This window comes from Eumetopias jubatus, unplaced genomic scaffold (assembly GCF_037043125.1).
Source record: "Eumetopias jubatus isolate StellerSeaLion01/CBP00866 unplaced genomic scaffold, mEumJub1_p1.0 scaffold_39, whole genome shotgun sequence".
Lineage (NCBI taxonomy): Eukaryota > Metazoa > Chordata > Mammalia > Carnivora > Otariidae > Eumetopias > Eumetopias jubatus.
Window position 1 is genome coordinate 1 of NW_028274845.1, and position 6,073 is coordinate 6,073.

The following is a 6,073-nucleotide window of genomic DNA, read 5'->3' on the forward strand; positions in this document are numbered from 1 at the left end:
AAATCTAGCCTGGGCTGCCCTGGAGCCTTGTAAGCTTTACACTGCACATTCAGTGTTTCTAGAACGCGCACGTGCACACACAGACGCACACACACACACACACACACACACTCCTCCAGTCCATCTCCGTAGGACTTGTGATCAAATCAGGAGCCAGTCCTCGAGTAGTAGGGCCCAGAGCGCGTGAGCAACAGATGCCTAAACAGGAGCCACTATCCCTGCTTTTTCTACAGAAGACACGCCTGTTGCGCGGGGCCCTTCCTTGTCACGTGCCCTCTGATCCACGCCCCGCCATGTCTTTCCCTACCCACCCTACCCTCCTGGCCAATGGCCAGCCTGTGACCGGACAGGAAGTGATGTCCACGCCCCCTGGGTTTAGGCCTCCTGTGGGTTCTCAGGCCTGGTTGGGAGAGCAGTGTAGCAAAATAGCTCTTGAAAATGAAAACTAACATCGTAGGACTAAGAACAACAATAAATAGATTCGCAGAATCATGCGAAGGATCTGTACTGGAAATCAGAGCCAAAACTGTAAGAGAACAAAAGGAGAAGCTAGACCCAAAAGGTGTGTCTGGTAAGGCCAGATGTGCGGAACAGGATTTCGAGCGGAGCAAGAGATGTTAGGCGAGTGTCCCGCTCAGCAGCGGGAAGGCGTGGGGATCAACACCCCACAGGGTCGTGGGAAGAGCGAGGGAGGGCAGGGCCAGGCACCGATGTGAAAGGAGACCTGACAGAGCCGGCCAAGTCCTGGATGCATTTGGCGGAGACTGCCGGGCACCAAAACTGGGAGCTCGTCCTTTGCCACAGATTCCAAAGAAATACATTCCCAAAGGCTAACATTTAAGTGTGTGTGTGTTTGGGGGGGGTGATGACATGTTCCATGACAAGAAATGTAGCATTTCCTTCTGAATGTGGCATGCGAGACTCCTGTCATTTTGTCGGCAACACAAGATTCCGATTCAATGACACCACATCGTTGTGGATACCGTGACATGATTTTCGGGCTCAATGTGTTCTGAGCCGATGCAGTTAGACAAGGCCGAAGAGTCCAGAGTGGCAGCTTAGGGCTAGAGAGCCCCCAGAGAGGACCCGTGCTCGCCTCTGGCTGGGTAATCAGAGAGCTCGCTCCCCTGTGAACTGAAGGTTGGAGGTTCCAGCCCAGCTGGGAATACTGGGTTATAAGTGATCCGAGGCCTTACTAAGCTATACTGTGCGAAACATTCTTTTTTAGCTAGCTTCTTCGCTGACTTATCCTCAGTATCTATTTTATTTTTGTTTTTTAAGCTTTAAAAGTTTTCTTTCTTCCTTCCTTCCTTCCTTCCTTCCTTCCTTCCTTCCTTCCTTCCTTCCTTCTTCTTTCTTTCTTTCTTTCTTTCTTTCTTTCCTTTCGAGAGAGCACGCCCCTGCAAGCCTATAAACGGTGTGGAGGGGCAGAGGGGGAGGCAAAGGGGGAGAATCTGAAGAGGACTCTGCACTGAGCCTGGGGTTCAATTTCAGGACCCTGAGATCATGACCTGAGCCAAAACCAAGAGTTGAAGGCTTCACCAACTGAGCCACCCAGGTGCCCCATATGTTTTAAATGTTTCAGGGATTTTATTTTTAAGGAATCTCTACATGCAATGTGAGGCTCGAACTCACAATCCCGAGATCAAGAGCAATATCTAGTTTATTTTTGTTTATTTTTTTAAATATTTTATTTAATTATTAGAGAGTGAGAGAGCGAGCAGGAGAGCATGGTGGGAGACACAGGGAGAAGGAGACTCCTCGCTGAGCAGGGAGCCCGATGTGGGGCTCGATTCCCGGACTTTGGAATCATGACCTGAGCCAAAGCAGACGCTCAACCGGCTGAGCCTCCCAGGTGCCCCAGCAATCCCTAGTTTAAATCAGAGGTGGGAAGATCCTGCCTGAAAACCTAAAGTTCATGTTAGTTACTAAGGGGGTTGGTAGAAAGAGTCTTTTCTTTTTCTTTCTTTTTTTAGGATAAAAACAAGTTCTGGAGTTCCAGAGCCTAGGTATCTCATAGACAATATGACCTTTCTTCCTGAGAATGGGTTTTTACACCTGTTCGTTCCTGGAAAGTTGGTGTCAATTCCTCTAAGCCAGTTTAAAGGAATTGGCTTTTTTATTCCTCACAGCCAAAAAGAACACACGCCAAGGTCTCAGTGAGAGGATCGCTTATAGGATACGGGCTTTAGTTGTGAGATGTGGGAAAGGATGGGAAGAGGCAGGGTTTGTTCTATATTGAACACTGGCAGCACTGACAATTCTGTGATTGTGGTAAAGAAGTCATAGGCGTTTCCTTAGAGAGGGAGGTCGATGTTTGGATGTCGGTCTGAACAGTATTGTGAGTAGCCTTGTTTTGTCTCATTTCATCAAGGTCTCAAAGCAATCTTGTCTGAGGTTGATATTCTACATGTAAGATTATTTATTTCAATCATGGAAACAAAACAGTCAGGCTGGGAGTGCCAGAGCAGTTCAGGGCATCGGAGGCTGGGATTGTTCTTTGTCCCTGGAAATCCCTAAAACAGAGAACAAGGAAAGAGAGCCCTCTGGTCTCCCAAGCTGTAGCTGCAAACCTGAGTGGGAAACTGAGACTTGGACTAAGTATCTTGAATTTCCTGTGGCTCCATTTCCCATTTCAAAATGGGTCAAAAGGAATTGTTCCTGCATGGGTTGTCGCAGGTGTTAAATTGGTAGAGTAGGCAGCTAGATCTGAGCTGGAGGCAAGGAGGGTGGTACACAGTGCTTTCGTGGTTTCCCACCTGCTGGACTGTCAGATCCAGACCAGCAGGGGCAGAGCATGTGCTCTCCTTTCCAGCGTGTGTCCTACAATAACGTATGGCTTCTTTATAATATATTTACATTGCGGTTTCCATCCCCCAGTAGGGGAAGATGGCCTTGACAGTTCCAGGAAGACCTTTGTTAGGGCCCAAATCTCCCCCTATCAACCAGTAGGCTGAGTCCCTTAGATGATTGGAAACATCTTCAGTTGGAGACCACCCTGGCTGTGACCCATAATCTATGAGACATAAAAAGAAAAGACACCCCTAACCCCGGTGCAGCTCCACCCCGGGGCCTGTCTGCTCTCCCATCTTGAGAGTGGACTGAAGTTCAACCAGGAGTGTAAACCAACTGAGTATACAAGTGGGACTGTACAATTGTGAACAAGAGTATTCCCAGGAAAAGTCCTTCTGGACATTGTTGTTTGAACAGTGGGAATACGGATTGACCACTGTCCCCTGACATTCAGATGTGGGTTCCCGGAGGATATGTTAGGATCCTCGACAGGGAAGCTCGCAGCCAAGGCCTGTGTGGCGGCCGTACTGCCATCAACTGTTGAAGGAGTTTGGGAAAATCTCTTCTTCTCTCTGGGCCTCACTTTCCTCATGTGTAAGATAAGGTTGTTATTCAAATCCTCCACGGTCCCTTCCTGCTCAGTTTCTATGAGTGCATGAGGGTCTGCGGTGCCTTTTAAGCAGCCCTAGGGACTGCAGCTGAGACCTGACTTGGTCCCTTCACTGTGTGTCCTTTTCAGGAGCCTGATCTGAGCCCACACTGAAAACAGAGAACAGAGGGAGCATTTGGGAGACAGAAAATCAGCAGATTTGGAGGATGAGCATAACCCAAGGAAGGACAAGGCAATGGTGGAGCAGGTGATTGCCAAAGGAGGTAAGATTAAGGACAAGTTGAGTCCAGAAAACTCAGGGGAACCTGAGGAATGCATACAGCAGCATCCAACTCTGCAAGGAGCAGCCTGAGCTGAGCAAGGAGAACTAGGAGAGTAAGTTTTCCCCTCACCTTCAGGTCTTTTAAACATTGATTCATAACGGATTCCCGTGTGGCATCAGTTTCACCTGGCAACACAGGGATTGGACGACTCTATAAATTATGTTAGGCTGACTACTAGTGTAGCTACCCTCTGTCACCACGCAGAGCTGTTACTGCACCACCGACTACATAATATGAGATCTGTCCTCTAACATTTTTTTAAAATCTTCACTGTGGATGATGTTTTGACAGAGTGTAGTTTTCTATGTCCTCCCCTCCCCCCCACCACTACCATGGGCCTTCTTTGGACTTTCCCAGAGAGGAGCAGTGACATATAGGAGGTTCCCTATTTTAGGTCACTGCAGCCCCTGATCTTGGACCAGGATGCTCAGCCAGGGCCAGGGAAATATGGATTAGCAGGAACCCTTCTTTGCAAGCCCAGCTCCAATGTGAAGGACCAGAGTGCCTCTTCTAGGCCCCCGCAGGAATGGTTCAGCACCCAGGAGCTGGCCCTACATAGAGGGCCAGAAAAGGGCAGATTCCCCTAAACCCAGCCCAAAGTGTTCCATTTAGACTCAGAAGAAGGTGAATAGCAGCACAGGCTCTTTTCCCTATGCTGAGCGGGGGCACTGGGGGGAGCCTCAGTGCCAGTGCAGGAGGGAGCATCAAAGGGAACCTTTGGATGTTAACCTAAAGGTTCGTGGCTAGAGCCCACCCAGGGGACCAAACATACTTAAGATCCATCCAGATCTTGCCAGCGGCTTCCGTGGGTCCTGCAGCCCTGACTTCCTCTAGGTATCTCCAGCCAGCTACTGCCCCTGTCTTTGCCTGCTTCCCCCTGGTGTCCTTGGGCCACCTGAAGGTCTCTTCCCTTAAGTAGTCTGCCACCTGGGGGATTCCAGGGGAACTGCTGGGGCCTGAGGCTGAAGGCACAGGCACTGAATCCCTGACTCCAGCTGGGAGGTCAGAAACCAGGCTCTGAGCCACCACCTGCTGAGACTCCAGGATGTGGCCCCTCACCAGGCAGTGTTTGCCTGGGGGTCCCAGGACCCACTGATGTGCGAAGGTCACCTTCAATAACGCTGCCCGGAACATTTCTGAGCGAGACTTGAGCAGACATATGCTTTTACTTCTCTCAGATAGATTCCTAGTTGTGGAATGGCTGGGTCCTATGGCACGCTTGTGCTGAACTCTTAAGAACTCTCAAAGTGGCTTCCGCAGGGGCTCTTATATTTTACCTTGCCACCAGCAATATAGGAGGGTCCAGTTTCTCCACATCCTCAGCAACACTTGGTATCGTCTTTGGAACAGAAGCGCACTAGTTGATGTAAAATGGTACGTGGTTGTCCTTGCATTTCCTTGAGCACTAATAACATATTACTAATAACCTTGATTACCTTTTTATGTGTCTCCTTTGGTACATGTGTATTCAACTCTTATACTGGCTTAAACGAGTGTGTTGCTTCGGCCCATTGAGTGAGTTCAAAGTCCTCTTGTCTCTCGTGAATGTGAGTCCTCACTGGGTATTTAATCCACAAATATTTCCTCCTAATCAGTGGCTTCTCTGTTCCTTTTCTCAGTGGCAAAGTTTGATGCAAAAAACTTCTTCATCTTCAATTTTCTCTTACGTATCGTGCTCTTGCCGTAGTGACTTAGAACTCTTTGCTTACTGTGAATTCCTGACCATTTTCTCCCATGTAGTCCTCTTGCACAATAGTTTTGGCTCTTATACGTAGATCTGTGACCATTTTGAGTTCATTGCTGTGTAAGGTGTGATTTCCTGCAACGGCAGTGGGGGAGCTTTGTCCTGACAGGTACAGGAGAGCCTGGGGGACACCTTTGTTTCAGAGTTAGTCTCCCCTGGGCCAGGAATGGAGATTTGACCCTGCTGCACCTGTTAGTGAAAGGCTGAGTGCCTTTGGGGAGGGGAGATACATGGGGCTGGAGTCATATATGGCTTGTACTCCCCGTTCTCTGGGAAGGGGTAAAAAGTAGCTCCTGGAGCCCCAGGGCAGTCCTGCTCACAGGTGTCTTTAGAAGCACAAACACACTGAGAGCAGGAGAGGCTAACACAGAAAGGACCCCAGGGATCCCAGGGGATCTGGGTTGGGATCCGAGAGGGTCTTCTGTGGGTGGGTGGGAAAGAGGACTCCCACACAATTGGAACTCAGGAAACATACCCAGAAGGAGTGGAGCAGATTGAAGACATTTCCCAGAGTTTGCCCTATTTTTTCCAACATGAAAATCCTGGTGTGTGCCTGCATCAAAGGTGCTCGGGGGACCCATGCTGCCTCAGTTGGTAGAGCGT